This window comes from Hyperolius riggenbachi, chromosome 4 (assembly GCF_040937935.1).
Source record: "Hyperolius riggenbachi isolate aHypRig1 chromosome 4, aHypRig1.pri, whole genome shotgun sequence".
Taxonomy (NCBI): domain Eukaryota; kingdom Metazoa; phylum Chordata; class Amphibia; order Anura; family Hyperoliidae; genus Hyperolius; species Hyperolius riggenbachi.
In genome coordinates, this window is record NC_090649.1 from 18,998,880 (window position 1) to 19,012,724 (window position 13,845).

At 45.6% G+C, this 13,845-nt stretch overlaps 2 non-coding genes across 2 annotated transcripts; both read left to right on the plus strand.

The window, feature by feature from the left end:
- The first annotated feature begins 3,778 nt into the window (after positions 1-3,778).
- LOC137505709 (U2 spliceosomal RNA) lies at positions 3,779-3,970 on the plus strand. The gene has a single exon (XR_011020309.1). It is a non-coding gene; the product is annotated as a U2 spliceosomal RNA (small nuclear RNA).
- A 1,969-nt stretch (positions 3,971-5,939) lies between these two features.
- Positions 5,940-6,137, plus strand: LOC137505734 (U2 spliceosomal RNA). Its single transcript, XR_011020329.1, has one exon. It is a non-coding gene; the product is annotated as a U2 spliceosomal RNA (small nuclear RNA).
- The last annotated feature ends 7,708 nt before the right edge of the window (positions 6,138-13,845 follow it).

Below are 13,845 nucleotides of genomic sequence, written 5' to 3' on the forward strand. Positions count from 1 at the left end.
TGTGATTCTGGGAGAATAGATGAGTTCACGAGTGACTCAGATGTGGTGGAGTCTCAAACAAAAAAAGGAAAAATTAAGGTTCCAGCTTTGGAGCCTCTTAGGGGGTGAAAGAAACGCCTGAGTCAGGCCCTAATACCAAGCAAACAAAAAAAGGGAAACAGGATAAAGAGAAAAAAAAAAGAAAAAACAGAAAACTTGGAGTATGATTTCAAATCTAAGCAATGTTACAGCTGAGAGTGGCTTCTTTGAATTCTAGAAGTATAGGATCTCAATATAGAAGGGCAAGAATGTTTGATTTTTTTGTTGACGCTTAATTGTTGTATTGTTTGTCTTCAAGAGTGTAATCTGTAAGATATACCAAAATTAACAGCTTGGACTGTTGGACCAGCGGTTTGGTCCTTAAGTCAAAGGAGTGTGTATGATTTTTAGGGGGGGGGGGGGGGATTACTTTAAAGTTGTTAGAAAAGTTCATATTGAGCAATGATGATGTCTTATGATTTATTTTCTGTATCTAGGTGTGCTATTTAAGTTAATATCTATGCTTCTGTATGCTGTAAAGAAAGGCTTGAGTTATTTTCAAAATTAAGGTTAGTTATTGTGGGGAAGGAGTCTACAATAGTAGTAGGTGACTTTAATTGCATTGTAGGGGAGGGAGATAGGAGTAGGGGTAGTACAGGTGATGCAAGTGGTGTGGGTGGTGCGGGTGGTTTAGATAGTTCAGGGCGGGAATTATTGGATATTATAGCTACTTTCAAGTTAGTGGATGTAGGTAAGGGGAAGGGTTATACTTATTTCTGTGATAGGGGTAAATTGTGTTCCCAAATTGATCTATGTTTATTTTCTAGGTGTTTTTCTCTGGACCATTTCGATATCAGAAGGGTCCCTTTCACGGATCATGGCTGTTTAGAATGTGGCGTGAGTATGGAATCAGATAATGTGTAAGGGAAAGGTGTGTGGAAATTGAATGTAAGTATGTTAGAGGATGAATGGGTGAAATGTGAGTGTGTAAAATTGTTGGGTAATCTTAAGAAGAGAATGTGTGAGTTTGGAAGTGTGGTTGAATGATGGGAATGGTGTAAAATACAAACTAAGCGTTTCTTTATAAAAAGTGGTAAAGAAAGAGCAAAAAATAAAAGAATAGAATATGACATGCTACAAAAGAGGTTGGAGTATTTGGGGAATTTAAGACAGACGGGGGAGGAGGTGGAGAAGGAAATCGAAGAAACTAAAGAAAAAGTTAGATCTTTTATGGCAGAACAAGGGAAGAAAATAATAGCCCAAGCAAAAGCTGTGGTTAAAGAAAAAGTTTTTCTTTAAAAAGATGTATGGAGATAAAAGTGAGCTGCTGTGTGTATTGGATGAAAATGGATGTGACTGGGAATGAGAGAGTGAATGGTAAAGTATGGAAGTTTTATGATGAGTTGTTTCGTGAGAAGGAAAGAGACTTGAGTGTGGAAAGTGATGTATTAGATAAAGTAGAGGTATGTTTGGGATCAGAGGAGAAAGTGATATTGAGTGAGACTGTGAAGAAGTGTGCGATTGAGGCTAGTATGAAGAAAGAAAAGACGCCTGGAAGTGATGGTTTGCCTGTAGAGTTTTATTGTACGTTCTGGAATGAGATTGGGGATTGCGTGTATGAGGTATGTAAGGCAGTTTTGGAGAGAGGTGTGTTGAGTGATTCAATGAGAGAGAGTATTGTTTTGTTGTATAAGAAAGGGCAACATAAGGAATTGAGAAATTGGAGACCTATCTCTTTGTTAAATGTGGACTATAAACTAATTGCAAAAATTATGGCTGATAGAATGCGTGGTGTGTTGGACAAGATGGTGTGTGAGGAACAAGTGTGTGCTGTGCCTGGGAGAACGATTGCGGAGAGTCTGATTTGTCTGAGGGATGTGTTGTGGTTGTGTAAGGAGAGAAAGCAGGGAGTGGCTGTGCTGGCTGTGGACTTTGAGAAGGCGTATGATAGGGTGTCGCATGATTTTATGTTGAAGGTGGTGGAGAGAATGGGAGTGCCTGAGAGGATGATTGGATGGGTGAGATGTCTGTACAGTGAGATTGTGAGTAAGGTGCAGGTGAATGGGTGGCTGACAGAGGAAGTGTGTATCAGATTGGGGGTGAGGCAGGGGTGTCCTCTGTACCCTGTGTTGTTTGTGTGTGTGATTGACCCTTTGTTACATATGTTGAAGAATGATAAGGTGGTGAGGAGGTACCTGGTAGTGGAGGGAGATGTTTGAGTGTTATTGGATATATGGATGATGTGACTGGTGTGTAGGAGTTTTGTGGCCTTGAGGAGAGTGAAGCTTTTGTTTGACATTTTTTTGTATGGCAAGTGGTTTTCGAGTGAATATGGATAAAAGTGAGTGTAACGTTTTTGGCGAGGTGAGAGGTGTGGATAAATGTGGATGGGTAAGGTGTGAAGGAGCAGTGAAGGTGTTGGGAGTGAAGTTTGATGATGATTTGTATGGAAGAGAAAGTTGGCAGGATGTGTTATGCAAGGTGGAGAAAAAAAGTACAGTTCTGGTCATTGAGGACTTTTTCTATGGAAGGGAAAATATTAATTGTAAGGGCGGTTTTGGTACCTATTATGCTTTTTTTGTATTGTGTTTTTCCTGCCCCTGTTAGGGTGCTTAAAAAATGTATTAAAGTTTGTTTTTCTTTCTTTTGGTCCTCTAGGATGGAAAACTTAAGAAGAATGGTGGCAAAGGGTTTGTGAGTATCGAGCGATTCTTGGTGGTGAAGTATGTGAGTTTGTTTGTAAAGTTGAGTATGAAGGAGAATATGACAGGGTGTATGATGAGATATGCGGCTGGGAATGTGTTGAGGAAGTATGGTTTTATAAATGTAGATGTGCGAAAGCCTGTGTGTTTTAAGGCACCGTGGTTCTATTAGGATTGAAGGATGTATGAGGAGGTATGAATTGCACAGTGTGAGTAGGGAGGGGTGGTGTGAGAGTAAAAAGGTGATGAAAATGTTGGAAGAGAGAGAAGTGATGGAAGTAATTGGGGGTTTGACTGAAAGAGTAAGAAAGTGTGGGAGAATGTTACACAGGTTTGACAAACAGACATAAAGATTTGTCATGGTTGGTGGTACATAAGTGCCTGCCAACCAGAGAATTTCAGAGAAGAAGAGTGAGAGATGTCTGAGGGATGATTGCAGGCAAGTGGAAAGTGTGTATCATGTGATGTGGGATTGTGAGTATGCGAAGGAAGTATGGAAGAGTTTGTATAAGCTGATTAAGGGTTTGACTGGTGTGGAATGTGTGACCTATATGATGATGTATGGATTGGGTGTGTTGGAGCAGGGTAAAGCAAGAGTCTTATGGATGATAGTGAGTTGTGTGAAAGAGGCTCTATGGGATGTCAGAAATATCCTGTGTTTTGAGTGTGAGAGAATGTGTGGCCATGGTCCGTGGAAGAATTTATTTATATGGTTATTGTGATGCTAAAACTTTTGGTTCTGACAAAGCAGAAGGTATTTGGAAGTTTAAGAAATGGAAAGAGTGGTTTTGATTAAACGTTTTGCTTTAATTTTTGCTTGCAAAATATGAATTATGTTTTCTTTCTTTTCAGGAAAATGTACAGTGTATACTGCGTGTGAGGGCCAGGTGGAGGGATAGTATAGTATATCCCTAAGTATAAGGATAGTCTAAAGGGATAGTTAAATACATTTTTGTAATTGCCTATTGCATAAAATTTTGTCTTTTGGCTTTTGTTTCTGAAATATACAAAATGTAATATGTATTGAAAATTTGCTTTGCAAAGTGTTTTTTTGCTGTATGCTTTTGATATTTTTACAATAAAAGAATTTAAAAAAATCTGTTCTTATCAGTTTAATATCTGATACGTCCCCTATCTGGGGACCATATATTAAATGGATTTTTGGAACAGGGAGATGGAAGAAGAGCTTGCTCTGTCCACTCCGCGCATCGACCTGGTATTGCAGTACCTCCAGGACCGGTGCACTACTCTCTCTTACTGGTGTCAAAAAACAGATCAAAACTACTCAAATACCCTGCTGGCTGGCTGACTAACTAACAAAGTGGAGTGAAATCAAGTGGAGAAATCAAGTGTCCTTCTGCAAAGTGAATTTTGCAAGTAGCAAGTGCTGTTTTGTCCCCCCTGCTGTGCGCTCTATGTCTGTGCTGCTCCTGCTGGGTGCAGGATACAGTTGAAATCCACAATAAAAACATTGTTGCAAGTTGTGTCTGCTTTCTTTGTGCATCTGTGTCATTTATTCATGGACTCTGTATTTCGCCTGGCTATCAGAACCTGAGAACAGACAAGAAAAGAAGTAGGAAAAACACACAAAAAACAAAGAATTTTTTTTTTAAATTTTGCTTTTGCTGAACTTTAGCTGTGGCCCAAAAAATCCATTCACGGACCGCTTTTCTTGATGTTTGCACTTTGTCCCCTGCAAGAGAAGCAGCAGCAGCACCCCTCCCCTGGAGAGCTGCCAGCAGACTGGCAGGCAGAGCCCTGGCTGCAGCACCTTATAGCCTGTGCCCAGGGCCTTGTGACATCATCGGTTGACTTCCTGTGAGCACCTGCTCAGGTGCCTGCATCAGTGCCAGGCTGTGATTGTGTGTAGCAGGCTAGGAAGGCATCTCCTGTGTAGGCTCTCCACTCCCCGGCCTGTGTCTCCCTCTTGTGGCACACCGCGCACGTCCAGACCGAGAGATGAAGAGGAAAGAGGATGAACGAAGAAAGACGCACTGTGTTTTCAAACAGCCAGAGCAAGCCTGCCAGGCTAGAGACTTGACTTTCTCTGCCCTCCACACTCTCTCCTAGCGTGTTGCCGGAATGCAGGGAGCCGTAAGCCTACTTTACTTTTCTGTTCGGTGTGGAGTGACGGCTGTTCCGGCGGTGGGCGGGGCCATGCAAATGTAATCAGGCGGCAGCTGAGCCTGACCCGTGCGTCTGCGTTTAGCACAGGTGCGCCCATCCCGGTGGCCCGGCAGGCCTGCAGAGGCAGTGGGAAGGGGGCCCTCCGTGGCAGCCGGTAGCCGGCCGGGGTTAGCCGGCTGTGCGGTGCAGCAGTGCTGTACTGTGTGGTGGTCGCCGCTGCTGCATTTAGAAGGTAGTTCGCCTTAATTCCCACGGAGGGTGCTGTGTCGGCGGGCTGCTGAGAATAATTGGGTTATCGCTTCTCGGCCTTTTGGCTCAGATCAAGTGGGTGGACGCCTGATTGGTCTGGGTCAGGGGGTTTAGCGAGAGGGCCTCCTTTTGGAGGTCCTGGGGTCACCAGAGGAGCGAAGGATGCAGTAATGGCGGAGTCATGGAGGAACCTGTGGAATTCCCTGAGGGTGGAAGTGGAGAAGGATTGCCTGAAGGAGCTGTCTTTGAACCAAGTCGTTTCTGATGTGATGCTGAAGATTTTGGCTGTGAAGGTAACAGACCTACACTCTGTGCAGGATTTTGTTTCATCTGGTTTATATTGTTTTACTTTTCATTCTGAGGATAAATGCGTGGAGGTGTTTGAAAATTGGAGGATGAAGGCTATGTCGGCTGAGTACAAGATTTTGAGGAAGATGAAGATCCAGCTATGCTTTGACCCGGGTATGAAAGACTTGACTGTACATTGTTACAACCCTTATATGGAGGAGTTGGTGGTTAGAACTTATCTGAGGCAGTTTTGCTCAGAGGTGAGTGCGCCCCGGAAGCTGTATAACCCTTTTGGGTTATACAGGAGTAAATAAACTTTAAGGTGAGACTGTTGCCTGATGCTGAGGGGTATGGCGGCACAAAGCATCCCCCTGCTACTTTCTTTATAGCAGGGGAGAAATGCACTACTCACTATCTGGGCCAGCCTAAATATTGCCGGGGATGGATTAGAAGGATTATTGCTAGAATAAAAGAACAGATTTGACCGTGATGATGAATACTGTATGAACTGTTTGTGTACTGAAGGTTTTATACCGTGAGGCAAGTAATGGTTTGGTATCTGAACGGTAAACAAAAACAAAAAAACACACAAAAAAAAAATCTGTTCTTATCAGTTTAATATCTGATACGTCCCCTATCTGGGGACCATATATTAAATGGATTTTTGGAACAGGGAGATGGAAGAAGAGCTTGCTCTGTCCACTCCGCGCATCGACCTGGTATTGCAGTACCTCCAGGACCGGTGCACTACTCTCTTACTGGTGTCAAAAAACAGAACTTAAATACCCAACTAACAAAGTGGACTGAACTGAAGTGAGCTGAATGTACCACCACCAAGTGCTGCCATTCCCCCCCCCCCCCCCCCCCTTTGTGCATCTGTGTCATTTATTGAGCTCAGATTTTATTTTGGTTGGAAGGGAAAAAAGAGAGTAATAACATGAAAAAAAGTCTCTTTTTATTGGGTGCATGTAATTTTTACTTGCGCAACCAAACTCCCCAACCGGACGACATTTCTTCATGGTGCATGTTGTCACATGCTGCTGCAGCAGCTCTTGCTCCCTGGAGATCTGCCAGCAGACTGGCAGGCAGTGCCCTGTGCCTGCTGCTCCTTATATAGCCTCTGCCCAGGGCAATAATGACATCATCAATGGTTGACCTGTGACCCCTACAGCCCAGCCAGCACAGGTGCCTTCATCAGTGCGAGGCTGTGATTGTGTGTAGCAGGCAAGGAAGGCATCTCCTGTTTTGGCTTTCCACTTCCCGGCCTGTGTCTCCCTCTTGTGGCACACCCCGCACGTCAAGACAGAGCGATGAAGAGGAAGGAGGACGACGACGCACTGTGTTTTTAAACAGCTTGTGTACGCAGCCAGAGCTAGCCTGCCAGGCTAGAGATTTGACTTCCTCTGCCCTCCACACTCTCTCCTAGCGTCATGCCGGAATGCAGGCAGCCGGAAGCCTACTTTACTTTTGTTTTCGGTGTGGAGGCACGGCAGCGGAGGGGCGCCGGCTGGTCCGAGGGTGGGTGCTGCCATGCAAATGTAATCAGGCGGAAGCTGAGCCAGGCCCTTGTGTCTGCATCCAGCACAGGTGCGCCCATCTCAGTGGGCTGGCAGGCCTGCAGAGGCAGTGAGAAGGGCCCCCCGGCAGCCAGTAGCCCCGGGGTTAGCCAGCGGTTGGCTGTGCTGTGCCGCTGCTGCATTTAGAAAGTAGTTCACCTTAAATCCCACGGAGGGTGCTGTCGCGGCAGGTGCAGCTGCGGACAATAATTGGGTTATCGCTTCTCAGCCGTTTAGTTAAGATCTAGGTCTTGGCTAGAAGGTTTAGGGAACCCGGGGTGACTCGGTCTTCAGTCTTGCAACTGTTGCTGCTTTTGAGTCACTTTCAGGGAAACTTTAGCGAGTAACCACGTTCGCTGGGGCTACCTTAATTGGTGGTTCTAGTGGCAGGGGTGTGGGCTCCGGTTTAAGGGACAAGAAATGGCGCAACTTAAGGCGCTTCGGAATACATTCCAAATTCAGGTTAAGCCTGATTACGTGAAGGAGATGTCAGTGAAGAAGGTTCTCATGGACGTGCTGCAGAATATCCTAAAAGTACAGGTAATGGATCTCTATGCCGTGCAGGATTTCCCTGCCACAGGAACTTATGACATTTCTTTCTTAACCAAGGACAAATGTCTGGCAGTCTTTGAGATGACCTGGAGGAAACGAGAATTTGGGGAACCGCTCCTACAGAAGATGTCCATTGAACTGCGCTTTGACGTGGCAGCAAGATACGTAACTATTCACATGCATAACCCTTATCTGGAAACTGAACTTCTGTCACAGTATTTTTGGAGAAAGGGGGACACATTGGGGGCCCCCAAAAGCTCCACAACCCCTGGGGGATGTGGCGCAGTTAGTTGAAATATAAAGTGCGGTTCCGCAGGGACCTCTCAGGTTATAATGGTTTAATGCACCCCCCTGGGTTTTTTTCTCTTGCTCGTGATAGGTGTACCCTCTCATACCCCAGCCAATCACTATACTGCCACAGTTGTTTTATGTATGGGCCCTCTAAAGATAGTTGCAAAACTCCACGCTGCCGAAAATGCCTTGCAGAAGGTCATGTCACTAAAGACTGTAATAAGCGATGCTGTGACCTCTGCGGGGAGACCAATCATCTGGCCCGTAGCTGCCCCAAAACTAAGGGGCGGATGACTTACAGCCAGGCTGCCCAGGGGTTCAGGGAGCCCACCGTGGCTGACATACTCAAGCACCCCCTATTTGAAGGTGATAGAGAACTCCCGGAGTTCTCTGATGATGAAGAGGAGATGCTGGCCCCGCCCCTTCGATCACGGAGGTTGCCCGATCAGTGATTGACCCTGCTCCAGGTGTCCCTAATGTACCCCCTGCCTCATATCACCCTCCTGCAGATGTCCCCGCTGATCCTGCAGCTCTACACTGAAGCCAGAGAGCAGAGGCTGTGTTGCCGAGACTTTCGCCCCACCCCCGACCGTTCCCGAGCTCAGCGCTGCTGGCTCCACCGCTCAGCGTGTGGATATCTCAGTGGGTGGTCCGGGTAATGGAGGCGGAGAGGAGGAGCAGAGCTCGGACACTCCCGATTCTGCTGGCGGCTTTCAGATGCCCAAATGGCAGCGGAGGGGGAATAAAAAGAAAACAGAACAGCGCCAGGCTGAGAGTCAGAGAGGGGAGGGGCTGAGCGCTCCCTCCTCGCACAGTGCACAGAACACAGAAACTGGCAGGCACACTGCGAAAGATAGTCCCACGGACAGCTCAGCGTCCCAGCGTGACCTGATCCCAACTACCCCGCCTGCACCAGAGATATTTAAAGGGTACAAACCTAAAAAAAGTCACAATGCCTGCCCAAGTCACCTCTGCCATGGGAAACACTTTTTCCTTCTCCCACATAATTGATTGAGACATACTAGATATCATTGAATGCAGTGAACCTGAAGAGCCCCCTCTTCCCCCTCCAGCAGTACAGAGACCCCCAAGGGAGAGGGAAAGGGAATATTCTCGTAGTACAAAAAAAAGCAAAAATTGATTCAGATACCGGTGATGCACCAGGCCGCCTCTGGATGGCCTCAGCTCAGAGATGCGCTGAGCCCCCCCAGGGACTACAAAACGCACCTTGAACCCAAACAGAGGCTCTGCATATACACCAAAGAAAAACTATCAAGTGGGAGCAGCTGACCAGAATTAAATCAAACATAGCAAAGAAATGAACAGCGCTACTTAAAAACAGATGGGTGCTTACCTGCAAAAAAGTGCACACCCCACTCATGGGATTCAAATACACAATGAGCACACACATGACCTGTCTACCACTTGGAGGATGTTAGTTTCACTAACAATTTGCAATTTGTTAGGTACTTGTCCCTCCCACTGTCGTAGAAGTCTTTCCTCCATGGGAGGGGACCTAACACTAACTAAAACCTACCTATGCATATGCATAGCCTGGGCGCGCTACCAGTAAATTTAAATTTAAGAATTGCGCAGAAAAAGTGGGATCAGCGCATCACCAGGCCGCCTCTGGATGGCCTCAGCTCAGAGATGCGCTGAGCCCCCCCAGGGACTACAAAACGCACCTTGAACCCAAACAGAGGCTCTGCATATACACCAAAGAAAAACTATCAAGTGGGAGCAGCTGACCAGAATTAAATCAAACATAGCAAAGAAATGAACAGCGCTACTTAAAAACAGATGAGTGCTTACCTGCAAAAAAGTGCACACCCCACTCATGGGATTCAAATACACAATGAGCACACACATGACCTGTCTACCACTTGGAGGATGTTAGTTTCACTAACAATTTGCAATTTGTTAGGTACTTGTCCCTCCCACTGTCGTAGAAGTCTTTCCTCCATGGGAGGGGACCTAACACTAACTAAAACCTACCTATGCATATGCATAGCCTGGGCGCGCTACCAGTAAATTTAAATTTAAGAATTGCGCAGAAAAAGTGGGATCAGCGCATCACCAGGCCGCCTCTGGATGGCCTCAGCTCAGAGATGCGCTGAGCCCCCCCAGGGACTACAAAACGCACCTTGAACCCAAACAGAGGCTCTGCATATACACCAAAGAAAAACTATCAAGTGGGAGCAGCTGACCAGAATTAAATCAAACATAGCAAAGAAATGAACAGCGCTACTTAAAAACAGATGAGTGCTTACCTGCAAAAAAGTGCACACCCCACTCATGGGATTCAAATACACAATGAGCACACACATGACCTGTCTACCACTTGGAGGATGTTAGTTTCACTAACAATTTGCAATTTGTTAGGTACTTGTCCCTCCCACTGTCGTAGAAGTCTTTCCTCCATGGGAGGGGACCTAACACTAACTAAAACCTACCTATGCATATGCATAGCCTGGGCGCGCTACCAGTAAATTTAAATTTAAGAATTGCGCAGAAAAAGTGGGATCAGCGCATCACCAGGCCGCCTCTGGATGGCCTCAGCTCAGAGATGCGCTGAGCCCCCCCAGGGACTACATATGCATAGGTAGGTTTTAGTTAGTGTTAGGTCCCCTCCCATGGAGGAAAGACTTCTACGACAGTGGGAGGGACAAGTACCTAACAAATTGCAAATTGTTAGTGAAACTAACATCCTCCAAGTGGTAGACAGGTCATGTGTGTGCTCATTGTGTATTTGAATCCCATGAGTGGGGTGTGCACTTTTTTGCAGGTAAGCACTCATCTGTTTTTAAGTAGCGCTGTTCATTTCTTTGCTATGTTTGATTTAATTCTGGTCAGCTGCTCCCACTTGATAGTTTTTCTTTGGTGTATATGCAGAGCCTCTGTTTGGGTTCAAGGTGCGTTTTGTAGTCCCTGGGGGGGCTCAGCGCATCTCTGAGCTGAGGCCATCCAGAGGCGGCCTGGTGATGCGCTGATCCCACTTTTTCTGCGCAATTCTTAAATTTAAATTTACTGGTAGCGCGCCCAGGCTATGCATATGCATAGGTAGGTTTTAGTTAGTGTTAGGTCCCCTCCCATGGAGGAAAGACTTCTACGACAGTGGGAGGGACAAGTACCTAACAAATTGCAAATTGTTAGTGAAACTAACATCCTCCAAGTGGTAGACAGGTCATGTGTGTGCTCATTGTGTATTTGAATCCCATGAGTGGGGTGTGCACTTTTTTGCAGGTAAGCACTCATCTGTTTTTAAGTAGCGCTGTTCATTTCTTTGCTATGTTTGATTTAATTCTGGTCAGCTGCTCCCACTTGATAGTTTTTCTTTGGTGTATATGCAGAGCCTCTGTTTGGGTTCAAGGTGCGTTTTGTAGTCCCTGGGGGGGCTCAGCGTATCTCTGAGCTGAGGCCATCCAGAGGCGGCCTGGTGATGCGCTGATCCCACTTTTTCTGCGCAATTCTTAAATTTAAATTTACTGGTAGCGCGCCCAGGCTATGCATATGCATAGGTAGGTTTTAGTTAGTGTTAGGTCCCCTCCCATGGAGGAAAGACTTCTACGACAGTGGGAGGGACAAGTACCTAACAAATTGCAAATTGTTAGTGAAACTAACATCCTCCAAGTGGTAGACAGGTCATGTGTGTGCTCATTGTGTATTTGAATCCCATGAGTGGGGTGTGCACTTTTTTGCAGGTAAGCACTCATCTGTTTTTAAGTAGCGCTGTTCATTTCTTTGCTATGTTTGATTTAATTCTGGTCAGCTGCTCCCACTTGATAGTTTTTCTTTGGTGTATATGCAGAGCCTCTGTTTGGGTTCAAGGTGCGTTTTGTAGTCCCTGGGGGGGCTCAGCGCATCTCTGAGCTGAGGCCATCCAGAGGCGGCCTGGTGATGCGCTGATCCCACTTTTTCTGCGCAATTCTTAAATTTAAATTTACTGGTAGCGCGCCCAGGCTATGCATATGCATAGGTAGGTTTTAGTTAGTGTTAGGTCCCCTCCCATGGAGGAAAGACTTCTACGACAGTGGGAGGGACAAGTACCTAACAAATTGCAAATTGTTAGTGAAACTAACATCCTCCAAGTGGTAGACAGGTCATGTGTGTGCTCATTGTGTATTTGAATCCCATGAGTGGGGTGTGCACTTTTTTGCAGGTAAGCACTCATCTGTTTTTAAGTAGCGCTGTTCATTTCTTTGCTATGTTTGATTTAATTCTGGTCAGCTGCTCCCACTTGATAGTTTTTCTTTGGTGTATATGCAGAGCCTCTGTTTGGGTTCAAGGTGCGTTTTGTAGTCCCTGGGGGGGCTCAGCGCATCTCTGAGCTGAGGCCATCCAGAGGCGGCCTGGTGATGCGCTGATCCCACTTTTTCTGCGCAATTCTTAAATTTAAATTTACTGGTAGCGCGCCCAGGCTATGCATATGCATAGGTAGGTTTTAGTTAGTGTTAGGTCCCCTCCCATGGAGGAAAGACTTCTACGACAGTGGGAGGGACAAGTACCTAACAAATTGCAAATTGTTAGTGAAACTAACATCCTCCAAGTGGTAGACAGGTCATGTGTGTGCTCATTGTGTATTTGAATCCCATGAGTGGGGTGTGCACTTTTTTGCAGGTAAGCACTCATCTGTTTTTAAGTAGCGCTGTTCATTTCTTTGCTAGATACCGGTGATGACAAAATGGATGAGGGGTCCCTCTCCGCAATTGCATCCAATCCTTGAGGATTGTGATCAGACTTCTGCTTCTAATGATGGCCAAGCTAATTGAGATAAAAAAGAAACACTGAGAGCCCAATATAGTGTAGTATGTATTGGAAACCGTGGATAAATGTAAGTGTGAGATGAATATACTCACAAACATGGGTTACCTCTTAGGCAACCACTGTAGATGCAGGTGAGGAGATTAGACCTGTCCTCACTCAGGATTAAGATGTCGCTCTCTGTAGATCAGAAAAGTAGGGGTAGGTCACCCCTCCACCAGGGGTGGACACAGTATTATCGTAAGAGAACAGAGGCGTCAGCAGGATAAAAGGTAATAAAAATTTTAAAATTTGCTGGGAGGCAGTGGTGGACTTACCTCCGGAAAGCAGACTCAAAATACTGTCTGAATTAAACAAATAAATTTATTATTGGTACCCCAAAAGATGCAACGCGTTTCGCAGGCACAACCCGCTTCATCAGGCAATAAGATAGGGGACAAACAGTAGCTCGTCAGTAGCACGAACAGCGCTGTTCGTGCTACTGACGAGCTACTGTTTGTCCCCTATCTTATTGCCTGATGAAGCGGGCTGTGCCTGCGAAACGCGTTGCGTCTTTTTGGGTACCAATAATAAATGTATTTGTTTAATTCAGACAGTATTTTGAGTCTGCTTTCCGGAGGTAGGTCCACCACTGCCTCCCAGCAAATTTTAAAATTTTTATTACCTTTTAAGCTAATTGAGATGGTATTTTTTCCCTCCTTGCCATAGCCCTCTCAATCCTATCAGTAATCGTCAGGGGTATTGGCTCACGTTATAGGAGGGCTGCTGTGCTACATGAGCTTGCTAGTCATAACTGTCATATATTTGCTGTCAAGAATGTATGCTAATGGATAGACCCAATTCTATGGAGTGGCCCCACAGACCCTCAGTGTGGTCTACTGAGCCTGCTCAAATAATGAGGGGGTAGGACTATTGATTAAAAGTACTTCTGTTGTACTACTCTCATTCACCACTATCGTCCCAGGATGACTTCTTCAAGTCAATATTGAATTTAGAGGCCACCCAGTCCGCATATTGGTTGTATACTGTCCAGCTGATAAAAAAGATAGGCAACAATTCTTGGAGGTCCTTAACCACCCCGACGTTCAATTTTCCCAGGATTTCTGTGCAAAAAGTGATAAAATGTATTTTTAAAACTTTTTTTTTCCTGTAACTTGCCAAAATGTGTCAAGCAAGGGTCTAGTATACAGTGCAGGAGAGTATTGATGTGTATGCACGTTTATACTGTTCACAGCATGTTTTTATGGATGGACATATCTGTCCGTACCACTGGGGAGGTTAAACTCTACCTCCCAGGAAGG